Source organism: Hoplias malabaricus, chromosome X1, assembly GCF_029633855.1.
Source record: "Hoplias malabaricus isolate fHopMal1 chromosome X1, fHopMal1.hap1, whole genome shotgun sequence".
Taxonomy (NCBI): Eukaryota; Metazoa; Chordata; class Actinopteri; order Characiformes; family Erythrinidae; genus Hoplias; species Hoplias malabaricus.
In genome coordinates, this window is record NC_089818.1 from 21,364,710 (window position 1) to 21,385,908 (window position 21,199).

The 21,199-nt window shown below is 34.6% G+C and overlaps 1 long non-coding RNA gene across 2 annotated transcripts; it reads right to left on the reverse strand.

The window, feature by feature from the left end:
• Nucleotides 1–10,546: 10,546 nt before the first annotated feature.
• On the reverse strand, nt 10,547–19,766 carry LOC136675355 (uncharacterized). Of its 2 annotated transcripts, none has more exons than XR_010796174.1 (4): nt 19,715–19,766; nt 12,772–12,819; nt 12,211–12,243; nt 10,547–10,910 (listed from the first exon to the last, which is right to left on the reverse strand). It is a non-coding gene; the product is annotated as an uncharacterized lncRNA (long non-coding RNA). The 2 variants fall into 2 exon arrangements; XR_010796175.1 differs by lacking the exon at nt 19,715–19,766 and adding an exon at nt 13,388–13,459.
• Nucleotides 19,767–21,199: the final 1,433 nt, after the last annotated feature.

Consider the following 21,199-nt stretch of genomic DNA (forward strand, 5'->3'; position numbering starts at 1 on the left):
CTGTTCTCCTGTGTTTTGCCCTTAAGTTTTTGATCATGTCTCAGTTTGGCGTTCCCTGTCACACGTCTTTTCTCAGTCTGAGTAAATTATTTCTGTAGCAATAAAACTGTGTTAATTAACAAAGGAATTAAAATGACCAGGTCATGAGTTCAAGTGAATTTATCATAAGCTGTGTAGAATTTACTTGTAGGCATCAGTGTTATTGATGTATCTAATAAGGTGTTTTAAAACGTAAGAAAACAAAAGCACAAAACATTACAGTAGAAAATGAATGGGGAAAGTCAGGTTATTTCTTATGAAAATAGATGAATACAATTGAGTAATACTCCATAAATCATATTTTATTTTATGAAGAAAATGATGATGTGGGGCCTGCTTCAATATTTATTTATAAAACTGAAGATCATATGTGAATTATGCTTTTTAATTTGTTAATTCAAAGTCAGCTTTTAGCACTTACTCCTTATCATTTCTGATATATCATATCTAATTATTACCCACCATACTACACATGCACAATCACTTACTGAACTACTCCAACCAACCTGTGCCCACTTATTCACAACAACTGACTTTTCGTTTACCTCTAACTATTCCTTCAAGGCTGCCCTTGAAGTGTCATGTTACAGAGGGGGTGTTAGTGGGTAAGAATGGCAACACACTTTATTTATTTGGGTGACACTGAAATTATTTTGCATGAATGATCTAATAATTGAATTTATATTCAGTATGTACTGAACTACTTTTCGTACAAATTGAAACAAAAAACCCAAAACATTAATGGATTACTTGTTTAGCAATGAATCTGTATTTTATTGAGCAAAATACTATAAACTAAGCTGTATAATTTCCCACTGCCTCATTGCTAAAACCAGCATGTGCCGGCTGATGCAACCAAAGAGGAATATAAACAGAACAGAACATTATCATTTAATATCAACCTTAATAACTTACCAGTAGAAATATCTGCTGTAGGTGACAGTGTAGTCGCATTTGTTAATACATCTGACAAATTTATTATGAAATAGAAAACAGAATAAAAACAAAAAACATAAATAATTTTTAAGGCAACTTCAGTGCATATGAGTGAGAATGAAATTATGAAGCGAAGAGTATCAGTTCCCCCATCAGTAAAAACAATGCTTGCCAACACGATGCATGTGTAGAGCGATGTAACAGAACTAGCACTTAGTGTTCACCTTCAATTCTGTTTAATATTTATGTTTGAAATGATGTTTTTGAACTAACAAATAAGAGGCTGTGTTGTAAGTGTCATTGCAGTTCTAAAGATTAAATGATTATTTAGCAATTACACTTTGTTTTGGTCAGAAAAACATTATGATGCACTCTCAGAAAAACACCGTTACATTGTGTTGATTGTCTTGAATGCCCACAGGATTATTACTGCATTTAAGCAGCTTGCATACAGTCCAAGAAATATTAGAGAGATATAAGCAAAACAGAAAACAGTGGAGCTAAATTCCTAATAGAATGTATATGTCTTTTTCTGTTATCTCAGTAGTTATTACTGGGACACAACACAGATTCCTACAAGTATGTTCTACAACCTGTTTTGAACTGAACTAATGCATCTAACAAATAATTAAAAACCTAAGTAAACACGTAAATGAATAATTAGTGGACAGGGTCTTACCGAAGAAAATCTCACAAAGTGAAGGCTATCCTCCCCCCACCTTAAATTCTAACAATGCTGGTCAAACCATGAGCATTTGCTTATCTGATGTACCAGAACTGGCAAATATTCTTCTCCAATGTGTAGAACATTTTCAAACTAAATTATATTTTAGAACTTACCAGTAGGAGATGGTGTTGTTATAATTGTAGTTATTGGTGATGATGTATCTGAGAAGTTGAATTAAAAGCATGAAAAATCAATCAAACATTAGTCTAAAAATTACAATTAAATAATTAGTGAAGAAAATGAAAAAAATTTGTCATGTTCTTCGCCTGTTCTCCTGTGTTTTGCCCTTAAGTTTTTGATCATGTCTCAGTTTGGCGTTCCCTGTCACACGTCTTTTCTCAGTCTGAGTAAATTATTTCTGTAGCAATAAAACTGTGTTAATTAACAAAGGAATTAAAATGACCAGGTCATGAGTTCAAGTGAATTTATCATAAGCTGTGTAGAATTTACTTGTAGGCATCAGTGTTATTGATGTATCTAATAAGGTGTTTTAAAACGTAAGAAAAAAAAAGCACAAAACATTACAGTAGAAAATGAATGGGGAAAATCAGGTTATTTCTTATGAAAATAGATGAATACTATTGAGTAATACTCCATAAATAATATTTTATTTTATGAAGAAAATGATGATGTGGGGCCTGCTTCAATATTTATTTATAAAACTGAAGATCATATGTGAATTATGCTTTTTAATTTGTTAATTCAAAGTCAGCTTTTAGCACTTACTCCTTATCATTTCTGATATATCATATCTAATTATTACCCACCATACTACACATGCACAATCACTTACTGAACTACTCCAACCAACCTGTGCCCACTTATTCACAACAACTGACTTTTCGTTTACCTCTAACTATTCCTTCAAGGCTGCCCTTGAAGTGTCATGTTACAGAGGGGGTGTTAGTGGGTAAGAATGGCAACAAACTTTATTTATTTGGGTGACACTGAAATTATTTTGCATGAATGATCTAATAATTGAATTTATATTCAGTATGTAGTGAACTACTTTTCGTACAAATTGAAACAAAAAACCCAAAACATTAATGGATTACTTGTTTAGCAATGTATCTGTATTTTACTGAGCAAAATACAATAAACTAAGCTGTATAATTTCCCACTGCCTCATTGCTAAAACCAGCATGTGCCGGCTGATGCAACCAAAGAGGAATATAAACAGAACAGAACATTATCATTTAATATCAACCTTAATAACTTACCAGTAGAAATATCTGCTGTAGGTGACAGTGTAGTCGCATTTGTTAATACATCTGACAAATTTATTATGAAATAGAAAACAGAATAAAAACAAAAAACATAAATAATTTTTAAGGCAACTTCAGTGCATATGAGTGAGAATGAAATTATGAAGTGAAGAGCATCAATACCCCCATCAGTAAAAACAATGCTTGCCAACACGATGCATGTGTAGAGCGATGTAACAGAACTAGCACTTAGTGTTCACCTTCAATTCTGTTTAATATTTATGTTTGAAATGATGTTTTTGAACTAACAAATAAGAGGCTGTGTTGTAAGTGTCATTGCAGTTCTAAAGAATAAATGATTATTTAGCAATTACACTTTGTTTTGGTCAGAAAAACATTATGATGCACTCTCAGAAAAACACCGTTACATTGTGTTGATTGTCTTGAATGCCCACAGGATTATTACTGCATTTGAGCAGCTTGCATACAGTCCAAGAAATATTAGAGAGATATAAGCAAAACAGAAAACAGTGGAGCTAAATTCCTAATAGAATGTATATGTCTTTTTCTGTTATCTCAGTAGTTATTACTGGGACACAACACAGATTCCTACAAGTATGTTCTACAACCTGTTTTGAACTGAACTAATGCATCTAACAAATAATTAAAAACCTAAGTAAACACGTAAATGAATAATTAGTGGACAGGGTCTTACTGAAGAAAATCTCACAAAGTGAAGGCTATCCTCCCCCCACCTTAAATTCTAACAATGCTGGTCAAACCATGAGTATTTGCTTATTTGATGTACCAGAACTGGCAAATATTCTTCTCCAATGTGTAGAACATTTTCAAACTAAATTATATTTTAGAACTTACCAGTAGGAGATGGTGTTGTTATAATTGTAGTTATTGGTGATGATGTATCTGAGAAGTTGAATTAAAAGCATGAAAAATCAATCAAACATTAGTCTAAAAATTACAATTAAATAATTAGTGAAGAAAATGAAAAAAATGTGTCATGTTCTTCGCCTGTTCTCCTGTGTTTTGCGCTTAAGTTTTTGATCATGTCTCAGTTTGGCGTTCCCTGTCACACGTCTTTTCTCAGTCTGAGTAAATTATTTCTGTAGCAATAAAACTGTGTTAATTAACAAAGGAATTAAAATGACCAGGTCATGAGTTCAAGTGAATTTATCATAAGCTGTGTAGAATTTACTTGTAGGCATCAGTGTTATTGATGTATCTAATAAGGTGTTTTAAAACGTAAGAAAACAAAAGCACAAAACATTACAGTAGAAAATGAATGGGGAAAATCAGGTTATTTCTTATGAAAATAGATGAATACTATTGAGTAATACTCCATAAATAATATTTTATTTTATGAAGAAAATGATGATGTGGGGCCTGCTTCAATATTTATTTATAAAACTGAAGATCATATGTGAATTATGCTTTTTAATTTGTTAATTCAAAGTCAGCTTTTAGCACTTACTCCTTATCATTTCTGATATATCATATCTAATTATTACCCACCATACTACACATGCACAATCACTTACTGAACTACTCCAACCAACCTGTGCCCACTTATTCACAACAACTGACTTTTCGTTTACCTCTAACTATTCCTTCAAGGCTGCCCTTGAAGTGTCATGTTACAGAGGGGGTGTTAGTGGGTAAGAATGGGCAACACACTTTATTTATTTGGGTGACACTGAAATTATTTTGCATGAATGATCTAATAATTGAATTTATATTCAGTATGTAGTGAACTACTTTTCGTACAAATTGAAACAAAAAACCCAAAACATTAATGGATTACTTGTTTAGCAATGAATCTGTATTTTACTGAGCAAAATACAATAAACTAAGCTGTATAATTTCCCACTGCCTCATTGCTAAAACCAGCATGTGCCGGCTGATGCAACCAAAGAGGAATATAAACAGAACAGAACATTATCATTTAATATCAACCTTAATAACTTACCAGTAGAAATATCTGCTGTAGGTGACAGTGTAGTCGCATTTGTTAATACATCTGACAAATTTATTATGAAATAGAAAACAGAATAAAAACAAAAAACATAAATAATTTTTAAGGCAACTTCACTGCATATGAGTGAGAATGAAATTATGAAGTGAAGAGCATCAATACCCCCATCAGTAAAAACAATGCTTGCCAACACGATGCATGTGTAGAGCGATGTAACAGAACTAGCACTTAGTGTTCACCTTCAATTCTGTTTAATATTTATGTTTGAAATGATGTTTTTGAACTAACAAATAAGAGGCTGTGTTGTAAGTGTCATTGCAGTTCTAAAGAATAAATGATTATTTAGCAATTACACTTTGTTTTGGTCAGAAAAACATTATGATGCACTCTCAGAAAAACACCGTTACATTGTGTTGATTGTCTTGAATGCCCACAGGATTATTACTGCATTTGAGCAGCTTGCATACAGTCCAAGAAATATTAGAGAGATATAAGCAAAACAGAAAACAGTGGAGCTAAATTCCTAATAGAATGTATATGTCTTTTTCTGTTATCTCAGAAGTTAGTACTGGGACACAACACAGATTCCTACAAGTATGTTCTACAACCTGTTTTGAACTGAACTAATGCATCTAACAAATAATTAAAAACCTAAGTAAACACGTAAATGAATAATTAGTGGACAGGGTCTTACTGAAGAAAATCTCACAAAGTGAAGGCTATCCTCCCCCCACCTTAAATTCTAACAATGCTGGTCAAACCATGAGCATTTGCTTATCTGATGTACCAGAACTGGCAAATATTCTTCTCCAATGTGTAGAACATTTTCAAACTAAATTATATTTTAGAACTTACCAGTAGGAGATGGTGTTGTTATAATTGTAGTTATTGGTGATGATGTATCTGAGAAGTTGAATTAAAAGCATGAAAAATCAATCAAACATTAGTCTAAAAATTACAATTAAATAATTAGTGAAGAAAATGAAAAAAATTTGTCATGTTCTTCGCCTGTTCTCCTGTGTTTTGCCCTTAAGTTTTTGATCATGTCTCAGTTTGGCGTTCCCTGTCACACGTCTTTTCTCAGTCTGAGTAAATTATTTCTGTAGCAATAAAACTGTGTTAATTAACAAAGGAATTAAAATGACCAGGTCATGAGTTCAAGTGAATTTATCATAAGCTGTGTAGAATTTACTTGTAGGCATCAGTGTTATTGATGTATCTAATAAGGTGTTTTAAAACGTAAGAAAACAAAAGCACAAAACATTACAGTAGAAAATGAATGGGGAAAATCAGGTTATTTCTTATGAAAATAGATGAATACTATTGAGTAATACTCCATAAATAATATTTTATTTTATGAAGAAAATGATGATGTGGGGCCTGCTTCAATATTTATTTATAAAACTGAAGATCATATGTGAATTATGCTTTTTAATTTGTTAATTCAAAGTCAGCTTTTAGCACTTACTCCTTATCATTTCTGATATATCATATCTAATTATTACCCACCATACTACACATGCACAATCACTTACTGAACTACTCCAACCAACCTGTGTCCACTTATTCACAACAACTGACTTTTCGTTTACCTCTAACTATTCCTTCAAGGCTGCCCTTGAAGTGTCATGTTACAGAGGGGGTGTTAGTGGGTAAGAATGGGCAACACACTTTATTTATTTGGGTGACACTGAAATTATTTTGCATGAATGATCTAATAATTGAATTTATATTCAGTATGTAGTGAACTACTTTTCGTACAAATTGAAACAAAAAACCCAAAACATTAATGGATTACTTGTTTAGCAATGAATCTGTATTTTACTGAGCAAAATACAATAAACTAAGCTGTATAATTTCCCACTGCCTCATTGCTAAAACCAGCATGTGCCGGCTGATGCAACCAAAGAGGAATATAAACAGAACAGAACATTATCATTTAATATCAACCTTAATAACTTACCAGTAGAAATATCTGCTGTAGGTGACAGTGTAGTCGCATTTGTTAATACATCTGACAAATTTATTATGAAATAGAAAACAGAATAAAAACAAAAAACATAAATAATTTTTAAGGCAACTTCAGTGCATATGAGTGAAAATGAAATTATGAAGTGAAGAGCATCAATACCCCCATCAGTAAAAACAATGCTTGCCAACACGATGCATGTGTAGAGCGATGTAACAGAACTAGCACTTAGTGTTCACCTTCAATTCTGTTTAATATTTATGTTTGAAATGATGTTTTTGAACTAACAAATAAGAGGCTGTGTTGTAAGTGTCATTGCAGTTCTAAAGAATAAATGATTATTTAGCAATTACACTTTGTTTTGGTCAGAAAAACATTATGATGCACTCTCGGAAAAACACCGTTACATTGTGTTGATTGTCTTGAATGCCCACAGGATTATTACTGCTTTTGAGCAGCTTGCATACAGTCCAAGAAATATTAGAGAGATATAAGCAAAACAGAAAACAGTGGAGCTAAATTCCTAATAGAATGTATATGTTTTTTTCTGTTATCTCAGTAGTTATTACTGGGACACAACACAGACTCCTACAAGTATGTTCTACAACCTGTTTTGAACTGAACTAATGCATCTAACAAATAATTAAAAACCTAAGTAAACACGTAAATGAATAATTAGTGGACAGGGTCTTACTGAAGAAAATCTCACAAAGTGAAGGCTATCCTCCCCCCACCTTAAATTCTAACAATGCTGGTCAAACCATGAGCATTTGCTTATCTGATGTACCAGAACTGGCAAATATTATTCTCCAATGTGTTGAACATTTTCAAACTAAATTATATTTTAGAACTTACCAGTAGGAGATGGTGTTGTTATAATTGTAGTTATTGGTGATGATGTATCTGAGAAGTTGAATTAAAAGCATGAAAAATCAATCAAACATTAGTCTAAAAATTACAATTAAATAATTAGTGAAGAAAATGAAAAAAATGTGTCATGTTCTTCGCCTGTTCTCCTGTGTTTTGCCCTTAAGTTTTTGATCATGTCTCAGTTTGGCGTTCTCTGTCACACGTCTTTTCTCAGTCTGAGTAAATTATTTCTGTAGCAATAAAACTGTGTTAATTAACAAAGGAATTAAAATGACCAGGACATGAGTTCAAGTGAATTTATCATAAGCTGTGTAGAATTTACTTGTAGGCATCAGTGTTATTGATGTATCTAATAAGGTGTTTTAAAACGTAAGACAACAAAAGCACAAAACATTATAGTAGAAAATGAATGGGGAAAATCAGGTTATTTCTTATGAAAATAGATGAATACAATTGAGTAATACTCCATAAATAATATTTTATTTTATGAAGAAAATGATGATGTGGGGCCTGCTTCAATATTTATTTATAAAACTGAAGATCATATGTGAATTATGCTTTTTAATTTGTTAATTCAAAGTCAGCTTTTAGCACTTACTCCTTATCATTTCTGATATATCATATCTAATTATTACCCACCATACTACACATGCACAATCACTTACTGAACTACTCCAACCAACCTGTGCCCACCTATTCACAACAACTGACTTTTCGTTTACCTCTAACTATTCCTTCAAGGCTGCCCTTGAAGTGTCATGTTACAGAGGGGGTGTTAGTGGGGAAGAATGGCAACACACTTTATTTATTTGGGTGACACTGAAATTATTTTGCATGAATGATCTAATAATTGAATTTATATTCAGTATGTACTGAACTACTTTTCGTACAAATTGAAACAAAAAAACCAAAACATTAATGGATTACTTGTTTAGCAATGAATCTGTATTTTATTGAGCAAAATACTATAAACTAAGCTGTATAATTTCCCACTGCCTCATCGCTAAAACCAGCATGTGTCGGCTGATGCAACCAAAGAGGAATATAAACAGAACAGAACATTATCATTTAATATCAACCTTAATAACTTACCAGTAGAAATATCTGCTGTAGGTGACAGTGTAGTCGCATTTGTTAATACATCTGACAAATTTATTATGAAATAGAAAACAGAATAAAAACAAAAAACATAAATAATTTTTAAGGCAACTTCAGTGCATATGAGTGAGAATGAAATTATGAAGCGAAGAGTATCAGTTCCCCCATCAGTAAAAACAATGCTTGCCAACACGATGCATGTGTAGAGCGATGTAACAGAACTAGCACTTAGTGTTCACCTTCAATTCTGTTTAATATTTATGTTTGAAATGATGTTTTTGAACTAACAAATAAGAGGCTGTGTTGTAAGTGTCATTGCAGTTCTAAAGTATAAATGATTATTTAGCAATTACACTTTGTTTTGGTCAGAAAAACATTATGATGCACTCTCAGGAAAACAGTTATATTGTGTTGGATGTGTTGAATCCCCACAGGATTATTACTGCATGATGAAGAAAATGATGATGTGGGGTGTGCTTCAATATTTATTCATAAGACTGAAGATAATATTTGAATTATGCTATTTAAGATGTTCTGGAAAACATCTCCAGAAAAAGATGTACTGTGCAAGCTGTGAGGTAGGGCCAGAAATGTCTGGAGTGTCAGATTCCATATCCTTGGCTGAAGTCACTGAGGTGGTGTAAAAGCTTTGACGTGGCATAGCTACAGAAGTGGATGAGATCCGCCCAGAGTTACTGAAGGCACTCGATACTGTGCACTCAATTCCAGGTAGGCTCTGGACACACAGCGACCCTGAACTGTATGAGCGGTTACAGATAATGAATGTACTCTCTAGTAGGATTGTGTGTTGCAGGTGTCACTGTAGTAATTATTGTTGCATCTGACAAATTATTTTAAAACAAAATTAAACATTTAAACAAAAACAATCAATTGTTATTTCATCAAAATATTTGTGAGTGTGAAAACTTGTGTCTTTGTTTAAAACTTGTATATTTGTATTTTGTGAAAACTATGACCTACTGCACTTTTTTTTAAGTTCAATTCTTGCCAGAAAAGGAGAATTGGTAATTATTCTCCATCAAGCATGCTGAATATTCTCCTATAAATTTAAGTTTTAGAATTTACCTGAAGGTGTCTGTGTTGTAGATGTCACTGTAGTAATCAATGACAACAAACAAATTGTAATTGATTATTTAATTAATCTAGCAATTATATAGTACTTTCAAGACGTAAACAATGATTATGGTGCCATAGCCAAACATTTAAATGTCATTTAATATAATAACATTAACACTATAAAAACCAAAATTTGTTAAGAAAACATCCTAATTGTCCCAAGCTGTAAAACCATCTTTTATGTTTTCTTAGTTGTGCATAATATAAATTGGGGAGATGCTAACTTAATATGGCACTAGTTTTTCATTAGTTGTTGTTAGGGGAATCATCAGACATGTTCCTAAATGTGGTATATGTTTAAATTTCTTCGGCTTGAATATTTGTTTCAAGAGATGTGGAGAGGGGTTTAAGCATGTAGAACAATTGAATACTACAACATTGAATACTAACATATTAATTAAAAATCATGTTTTAGAATTTTCCTATAGGAGTCGCTTTCCTATAGAAGTTGTTAACAAATGTAGGCACAGTTGACGTATAAGACAAATTTAAAAAGGGCGAAAACAAAAAACACAAACTAAACCAGTCTTTAATGAAAAACTGTATTTTGATGAAGAAAATTATTTGAATAATGCTGCCGTCATCTGCAGTCAGAAGTTAAAGTTGGCCTAATAAAAGTTCCATTTAAATCATGGAAAACTAAATTAATAGAAAAATGCCACATATGTTTGTTCCTTAGAGAAAAACATTACTAGACTACAGCTGTCAAACATTTGCATTGACTCATTGTTATACATAGTTTAATGTTATCTTTACATATATACCTATTAAAACACAACAGGCTACATGCCTGTAAAACTGGACAGGTAATATTAAGACTACAAGTGAACAGACAACATTTTATGAATACATTTTTTATATCTTCATGTAAAATCATGTTTTAGAACATACTTGAAGAAGTCTGTGTTGGTGTCCCTGTAGTAATAACTGATGAAGTATCTGAAATAATTCATTTTGAATAAAACACTGATGAATATGCTGTAGTTATTTATATATATATATATATATATATATATCAGTGGCGGATGCTGGTCTTTCAAGGAGGGGAAGCTCAATTTCGGCCTACATCATAAAATGTGTCGGTTTATTTATACGTAAATTCTACCCTCCGTTCCTTTTCATTTTCAGAAAATGATCTGTGACCCTGTCATACCAACAAGGCGTCTTTTCCAGGGACTTGACTAGTGTCCTCTCAATGGCCAGCAGAGCTAGGCTGCTTAAACGGCCTTGGCCCATGTGAAGTGTGTCCGCCTGTGCTCCCATGGATTTCTACACCAAAGGATCGCTGATTCGCTCATTTCGCTGCCGATCAAAAAGGGATTCAGCCTCAGACAGATCATCCAATCATCATGCAGAAGCTGAGCGTCCGGGCCAGCCGAGGCCAGCCCACTGCCCCATAAACCCCCAGAGACGCGGAGTGTCTGATGGGCGAGACAAAGCCCAGCATTTATCCAATGACTCGTCTCGTTTCGCTGCACTTCGCTGCTTCGCTATTGAACTCTGTGGACGCTCAGCGTCCGCGCTGTTTAAAGCACTGTGAAACTGCGGAAAAGAACAACAACAACAGTTACACTTATATAGCGCCTTTCTAGATACCCAAGGACGCTTTACAATCCACACTGCTCAGAACACTCAATCCACACACTGGCGAGAAGCGGCAGCCAAACGCGCACAGCTTACTCTCGACTAGGAACGACCGTCCACCTGGAGGACTGCATCAGGCACTAGGGTTTCACCCAGGACACAGTGCCAATCCATATCTGGGCTCACACTCATTCATTCACACAAACAGACATCCTTTTACATACACACTCATTCACTCACAAACCAGGACAGTTATTAGACAGAAGCCAATTCACCTACCCTCCATGTTTTTGGACTGTGGGAGGAAACCGGAGACCCCGGAGGAAACCCACGCAGACACGGGGAGAACATGGAAACTCCACCCAGATGGGACTTGAACCCAAGATCCCAGCGCTGGGAGGCGAACGTGTTAACAACTAAGCCACCGTGCCGCCCAAGAAGCTGATTCTGAACAAAAGTTGAACGTGTTGTAGTGCATATTTATTCAATGACATGTACACACAACAGTTTGATCACTTACTTTTTTACATTTTAGGGGAAGCTGAGCTTCCCTTGCAGTCTTAGAGCAATCGCCACTGATATATATGTATATCCATTATTAGTTCAGCAATTACACTGTTTGTTAATTACAAAAGAGCTAGAAATTAGAATTTACCAGAAATTGAAGTTGTCAAATTTGTTGCAGCCACTGAATTGGAAAAGATAAGACGTTAAACAAGAAATACAGATAACAAACAAATGAAAGTATTGAAACATCTCTGGATGTGACTTCTGTCAGAATATGAGGAATATATTATGGTACAAATTCTAATTCATTCATCTCAACCATTAGTGGATCTTCCTCTACATTCTCTCAATAAGAAGGAATCCAACCTTCTGTCATGTGGTCTTGAAAAACTGGTGTTTGCACAACTGGAGTTACAAGGAATTTTATCTGAACTGATTTAAAATGTGTTCTAGTTCCATGTCCTTTACTGCAGCAATTAAAATATATTATATATTTTTAATTTTGTTGAAAAGCACAAATCGAGATGTGCATTGCTCTGCTTTTTGTTAAACATAGTTTTTATGTGACTTTTACATATATACCTCATAAAACAAAACAGGCCGCATTCCTGTAAAACCGGACAGGTAATATGAAGACTACAAGTGAACAGACAACATTTTATGAATACTTTTTTTATATCTTCATGTAAAATCATATTCTAGAACATACTTGTAGGCGTCTGTGTTGGTGTCCCTGTAGTAATAACTGCTGAGGTATCTGAAATAATTCATATTGAATAAAATACTGATGAATATGCTGTAGTCAATCATGGCTAGCAGTCCATGATAGCATAATTATATATAATGATATTAAAATGATAAACATTCACTATAAAATGCAACATTTAAATGCTTAAGAAACGGAGTATGATTTTAATTGCAATTAAAAATATAATATAATATAATATATATATATATATATATATATATATATATATATATATATATATAATCAGATGACTTATTTTGGAAAAGCCTCCAAATTAAGGAGATCACTTATGTTATAAATGAAATTCTGTGGTAATTCAAACAATGAATAAAAACGTATAGAGAAGTTATATTTTGGCAACATACAAACATCAGTGATTATTTTTCTTCAAACACACCATTCTATCTTTAATTCGCTGCTCAGGGAAGCACACAACAGACCAGTAACAGTCCTTAGGTAAGAATCCTAACAATACATTTGCTTATCTTTACACACGTAAAAGTTTGATGTCAGTCTACACAACTGTCTGCTAAAATCCTTAAATGTAAAATGCAAATGAAGTTTGGAAGTTGTTTACCTGTCTGGCCATTAATTTTGATGAAAAGCAGCAGAAAAACCACATACGTAGAGACTGCCATATTTCTGACTTACAGCCAGCGTGTTGAAGTAAATCTGTGGTTGTTAACTGAAAGTATTTGCTAAGGTGGGAGGGTAAAATATCTCTCATGGGTTGTTGTTTTGTGTGTTTGAGGGTGTGTGTGTGTGACAATTTGGGAGAATTGTGTAGTGGTAGGTAAGGCTCATCATAAACAATTCTGCAATTCTGCTTTTAAATATAATTTATTACAGTATTAAGGAAATAGGTAAGAAGGGAACAAGGAAGTATTTGGACTTGGTCTATGATGATGAACGCCTCATTCATCACCACACATCTCCCACATAGTGGATACTGCTCTGCCCCTGGCAATAATCACACACCTGGTGCACACACACACACACACACACACACACACACACACACACACACACACACACACACACACACACAAATCATCCCCCACCCACATAACACACACCAAATACACAAAACTACAGTAAAATGAACAGAGGGAGGCTGTAGTACATGCATAGAGTAGTAGTGCATGTAGAGCCCTTCGCAGATTGCAATTAGTAATTTTACAGATTTATAGCATTAATAATATTACATGATTATCATATAATCCATTAATAATGTATTTATAATGCATTATGAATACGTTTAATAAAGGATGAGTAAATAATAGGTTTCATAATGAATTTTAACATGTGTTCCTCATGTTGTTCATATTATACTGATCGGGGCACTGAAGTAGTTAAAATGATTTTCTCATGACTACTTAGAAACATGTTTTACAAGGAAGTGAGTGCTCAAGAAAATATTCTGGAATTACCCTGAGGAGCTGAGGAATGTAGATGTTTTTCTGGTTTTAACAATTCTATTACCCCTAAGTTAAAAAATATTCTTAAATGGATTGTAAAAATGTAAAGGTAAAAAAAAAATGAACGATGATAATAATAATAAAAAAAATTATAAAAATGTTGGAGGATTAATGCAGATTTTAGCCTTGCTTTTGAATCATAGATCAGCTCTGTATGCTCTTACTTAGCAGCAAGTTCAGCTTGTTCAGTGATTTTGGTCATTGGACACTGTCTGGGCTGTGCTTGGTCCTATTCCTGATATTCTTGCACAGGCACAGTCCAAGACAGGAGAGTTTTGAGGAGGTGGCATCTCTGCTATTTGCTATGTATCCGCATGTCAGCTGTTTTATACTTCAATATACAATATATATACTTCAGTTACTTTTAAACAATGTACTAATAAATTCGTAATGTGTCGTTTTAATTCAAAATGCAACCTTTCTCCCACTGATTTTTTATTTTATAGTAACTGGTGCATAGTAGGGCGGCATGGTGGCACAGCAGGTAGTGTAATGTGCTTAGCTTTGTGTTCTGTTCTTGTTTGTGCTCCCCTCGTCATGGTACTCCCCCCCCCCCCCCCCCCGTCTTGTGTCTGCTTCCTGCTTGTTCCCTGGTCATGTGATATCATTCCCTTGTGTTTGTAGTGTCATGTGTCTAAATTCATACCCAGGTGTTTCTTGGTGTTGGTGTTGTCTTTATATAGTCCTTGTCAGTGTTTCCTGTTTGTGGGTCATTGTATGTTTATTTGCAGTCTTTGCCTTATGTAAATAGTCCTTAGCCTTGCTCTGTTTAAGCTTGCTATGTGTTTCGCCCCTTTGTTCTGTATAGTCCTTGTCTAATGCTTAGCCGTGTTTGATGTTTAGAAGCTTCGTTTAGGGTTTAGCTTTTTTTAGTGTTTAGCTTTGTTTTGGGTTTAGCTTTGTTTGGTGTTTTGCTTTGTTTAGTGTTTACCTGTGTTTAGTGTTTAGCCTCTAGCCTTGTTTAGTGTTAGCTTACATCTGTCTAGTTACCTTTTGTTTATTGTTAATAAATCTATCCTGCATAAACCCCCTTCCCTTACTCCTTGACCACTCAGACACACCCGAATTATTACAGTTAGTGTCTCAGTCACACAGCTCCAGGGACCTTGAGGTTGTGGGTTCAATTCTGCTCCGGGTGACTGTCTGTGACGAGTTGGTGTGGGTTTCCTCCCACAGTCCAAAAACACACGTTGATAGGTGGATTGTCGACTCAAAAGTGACTGAAGGCGTGAGTGTGTGATCGAATGTCTGTGTGTGTGTTGCCCTGTGAAGGACTGACACCCCCTCCAGAGTGTATTCCCAATGATTCCCTTGTACCCAATGATTCCAGGTAGGCTCTGGACCCACCGCAACCCTTAACTGGATAAGCGGTTCCAGATAATGAATGAATGAATGGTGCATAGTAATAACAATGATATTGTTTCTTTTATTTTACAATAAATAAACAAATTGTAAGTATTTACTGCAATAACCTGTACACCAGTTTTTTTCTGTTCTTGGGGATAATATTGTATCCAAGATTATATGTATATTTTGCTTTAAATTAAACCCTAGTTTTAAATAGCCCATCATGCCTTTTTTTATATATATGATGTTTTGAACTAAGAATGACCATTACGTGTGAACATTGTGTGAGCTTTGTATAGAAGGAACAGGAGAGCAATACTTAAAGATTAGCAGCTTTCATTCCCTTAACACTGTGTTATGGTATTGTTTTACGGGAAACATTGGATGCAAGGCAGGAATACATTCTGGAGGGGGCGCCAGTCCTTCACAGTGCAACACACACACACACACACACACACACACACTCACACTCACATCTATGGACACTTTTGAGTTTCCAATCCACCTACCAATGTGTGTTTTTGGACCATGAAAGGAAACCAGAGCACTCAGAGGAAACCCATGCGGACACGGGGAGAACAGACTGTCACATTGGGGTACGTTTCCTGTACAACAACAGGACTGGCATTGAACTAATGTGGTACGATGCATTGTTAAACTAACCAACATCTGAAGTCCAACTGTTTCCCAAAACCATCATACTTTGTTAGTACCACAGTAGTTTGAACCATATTAGTTTAAACCACCATAGTCCAAACTACAATGGTTCCAGACGTCTTTGGTCTGTTGCTTTCACAGTGGGAAACTTGCAAAAACTCACACATTTTGTAAAATTATGCGAGTTGTGACCGCAACTCTCAGCAGCAAAAATAATAACGTTACTTGAATTAAAAATAAATGCATATTTATAAGTAAAAGAAATAACAGTGATAAAAGACAAAGATTGTTTTGTAGCAAAAAAAATTCAGTGTATTTATCATTATAAAAAATCGATATTAAGTATGTCAGAAAAGTTTATAAATATGACGGTGAGAACTCTCAGCAGTGTTCCTCAGTGGTGCAGTGGGCTACACGTGAAAACCACACATTTCTGTATCGCACAGAGGTGGATTCGAGATCTGAGAGCGTTCATTGTGTTGTTTTTATAACAGCAACTGAAGCTCTCACTGATTCACTAAAGTATTGTAAAGTATTCTACGTTGCCTCTTCAGATATATATATTTTGTAGTCTATACCAACATGATAGCATCTTTTTACACACCCACACACACACACAAATAGTACAGATAAAATTCCTGTTGTACTCTCTCTTTTTTCATCCTTTGTTTGAACTTTTTTTTTTTTTTACCTCTGTGTGAGTCCTGTAGTAATTAAACAGTTTAGAGCGAGAAGGGGGAAATCTGTGAGAAAACAACTGCTATATGTTTATGCCCTAATCTCACACTTAAAAAATGGTTCTACAAGGGTTCTTTAGTAAAGATAATGGTTCTATATAGAACACTTGAAGAATCATTGCATGAATAAAGGTTCCTTTGCGTTATGAAAGTGTTCTTCAGATTGATGGAGAATGTTCTATAGATGGTATTATATAGCACCTTGTAGAAAACGCTTCTGTGAGTATCTTCTTATTGTTATAAGTTTGAAATCATAATAATAGAAGAACACATTTTTGAACACATTTTTGTGCTGTATAGAACCCTTTTCTAAATGTTGCTATATAGAGCCATCTATTGCACATTCTCCATCAATTTGAAGAACTCTTTCTTGGTAAAATGAAACCTTTTGTCACGCCCTCGTCCTGTCATGTCCTGTCTGTTATTGTCCATGTCTTCGCCCTTGTCCTGCCTTTGATCCGCCTCCTTGTCCATACTCCTCGTTACCTGTTTCAGGTGTGTCTCGTCTGTATCATGTATTTAAGTTCCCTGGTGTCATTTCCTTGTATCTGTCATTCGTTTTGTTCCTGTTTCTAGTCATGTTGTTTCTCATTCTCATTCCTAGGCATGTTGTTTCTTGTCATGTTTCATGTTCTAGTCTGCCTCATCTGTTCCTCGCTTCGTGTTTGCCCTCAAGTCTGTTTGTGTTTGTTTTGTTATTTTGTTTAAATAAACGTTTGTGTTGTAGTGTGTGCGTCCGCCTCCATCAGTCCGACTTCGCGTTCCTGACACCTTTAATCTTACTAAGGTTCTTCGAGTGTTTAGGGTTCTAAAGAGAACCACATATCCCCCAGGGCTGGGCTGTCCCCTGGACCTCAGAATCCCCTCTATCTGGGAATTCATCTGCCCACCCTGCTGCCTCAACACAGAGGCCCTCACACTGAGACCCACTGGCTTTGAAGCACCTGCTGCCAGTGCAGTGTATAGCTCCTCAGATCCCCAATGTCCCCCACCCACCAGACAGAAGTGGTTAATATTGCTCTTTATTTGAATTAATGTACTGGTTGTATAATGAGTAGCTATTTTTGACTTTATAGACCTTTATTGATCCTTTCTGCATGCAATCCCATCTACCCATTCCCTACTTCAAAAAAGGCCTGTAAATCAGGCTTACGTGCTGCCCCAACTCCTCATCCTTGAGGAGTTCTGCAGGAAAAGTGATGTGTGGTGCATTAAGTGATGAATGAATTTATAAATCTGTATCTTTTTAAAATAAATATTGGCATTCCTTCAGTGAACTGAAGATAAAATAATATTCAAATCCATCTTGAAATACTACATTAAAGTTATTATATCCCCAACATATAAATTAAACATGTAATGTCATTATTGTTTCAAGCGGGACAAGATGAGACTATTGCTGGAAAATAATACCATAACACAGTGTTGAGGGAATGAAAGCTGCTAATCTTTAAGTATTGCTCTCCTGTTTCTTTTATTAAAATGTATCTCACACAGTGTATTTCATAATGGTCATTCATAGTTCATAAAATCAGGTATATATAAAAAACCATGATGAGGTATTTAAAAACAGGGTTTAAATGATTGTATTGATTGTGTTGTAGTGGAGGATGGATCCAGCTCAAAAAAATTAAGACTCTGACTCTCCATTCTCTTTTACATAAAAGGAGAAGACGGGACCTGCATTCCACAAAGTGTGCGTGCTGAAAGACTACGCACCCCCACCCACCCACACACACACAAACTCACACACACACCTATATCTGATAGCCAGAAGGCTAAGCAGAACACTTTTCAGTGACCCCCAGGATGACACTAAGTGGTACACCCAATTTTATGACGCCATTAAGCCTAAAAGATCGATCAGAGCCTTGGATTCAAGAACCCAACCCTAAATCATTTAGCAACACCTATTATTCACAAGTCATATAGCCTAGCCAATTATTAAATTCAAACTGGTTTCACCTGCGTTGATTCCGTGAGATTGTGATGATTTTGCTATGTTAATCAACTTATTATCATTCCTCTTAATAAAGTATTTCCATTATTTGAAATAATACAGTGTGTGGAGTTTGTTCCTTAGAGTCTGAAAATCCTGAGAACTCATCCCTAGCGTTGATAGTATTTCAATCCCTAATAAAATATTAATATTGTTGTCATCTAAATTCAATAATAATGATAATAATAATTATAAGTGATAATCACCATTAAACATAACTAACTCAAATACTGTTACTACGCTACAGTGTATTAATACTAGGCTTTTTCAAACCATTTTATAATTGTTATAAAATTAAATGAAAGATAAACATTATAAACCTTAATAATAATAACATTGAATTTAGGTATAATCTTTTCTCTAAACTTTCTGTACTAAATCTTAGGTAAACATTATATTATTTTATTTATATAGTGCAAATTATAAATAAATTAATATAATGTTTACCCAAGTTACATTTAATTTATTGAAAACAAACTCACTGAAACATACCACATTCCAGTTCTTTACTCAAGAAAATATATTAGACTATATATAAAGAATTCAACTCTATTTTCTTATTTCACTTCATTCATAGATCCCCCTTAAAAATACAACACCCAAACAAGATGATCAGTAGAGAAAGAAGTATTTTCTTAATGCATTTTATAAGACTGATGTAAAATCACAGAGTTTTTAGAACTTACTAGTTGGTGCCTGGGATGAAGATGTCTCTGAAGTAAGAACTGATGGTGTATCTGACAAATTCATGTCAAAACACAAAACACAAATTCGGTGATATTCTAGCTGTTACACTGTATTTTGTAAAAAATAAATTGATGATGATTATGATGATGATGATAAATGTGCTACAGACCATTCCTGATTCAATTTGTTTCTTTAAAAATAGGAGCTATCAACAATGTTCCTTCAGGTTAGTATTGTATTTTGTTAGTTAACGTAATGTAAGTTGGGGAGTTAGAGCTAATAGAGAGGAACTGTCAGTAACTTATTATGACATTGTTTTACTCATGATCAATAGTAGTTGAAGAGGTCACCTGACGTTTCTAAATGAGCTATTTATTTAATTGACCTGCACATGAATTTTGTCCGAAGGGCTGTGGACTGGCTTAAAACATTTACTATCATACACAAATGATGTTTAATGCTTAATAATGCTTAAAATCTGGTAGAATTTACCTGCAGGAGTCTGTGTTGTTACTACTTTAGGTGTCATTGTTGATTTAAAATTTTGAAACAAAAATTGAATAAGAAAATTATTTCTGTAGCAATAAAACTGTGTTAATAAACAAAGGAATGAAAATGTTTTAAAGTGTAAGAAAACAAAAACACAAGACATTATAGTAGAAAATGAATGGGAACAATCTGTTTGTTTCTTATGAAAATAAATGAATACAATTGAATAATACTCTAAAAATGATATTTTATTTTATGAAGAAAATGATGATATGGGTTGTGCTTCAATATTTATTCATAAAAGTCAGCTTTTAGCCTACTCCTTATCATTTCTGATATATCATATGTCATTATTCACCACACTACACATGCACAATCACTTACTGCACTTCTCCAACCAACCTGTGCCCACTTATTCACAACAACTGACTTTTCCGTTACCTCTAACTATTCCCTCAAAGCTGCCCTTGAAGTGTCATGTTACAGAGGGGGTGTTAGTGGGTAAGAATGGGCAACACACTTTATTGATTTGGGTGACACTGAAATTATTCTGCATGAATGATCTAATTGAACTGATATTCATCCATCCATTATCTGTAACCGCTTATCCAATTTAGGGTCGCGGGGGGTCCAGAGCCTACCTGGAATCATTGGGCGCAAGGCGGGAATACACCCTGGAGGGGACGCCAGTCCTTCACAGGGCAACACAGACACACACACATTCACTCACACCTACGGACATTTTCGAGTTGCCAATCCACCTGCAACGTGTGTTTTTGGACTGTGGGAGGAAACCGGAGCACCCGGAGGAAACCCATGGGGAGAACACACCACACTCTTCACAGACAGTCACTGGGGTATCTAATAGAATGTATATGCCTTTTTCAATTATCTCAGTAGTTATTACTGGGACACAACACAGATACCTACACATATGTTCTACAACCTGTTTTGAACTGAACTAATGCATCTAACAAATCATTAAAAACCTAAGT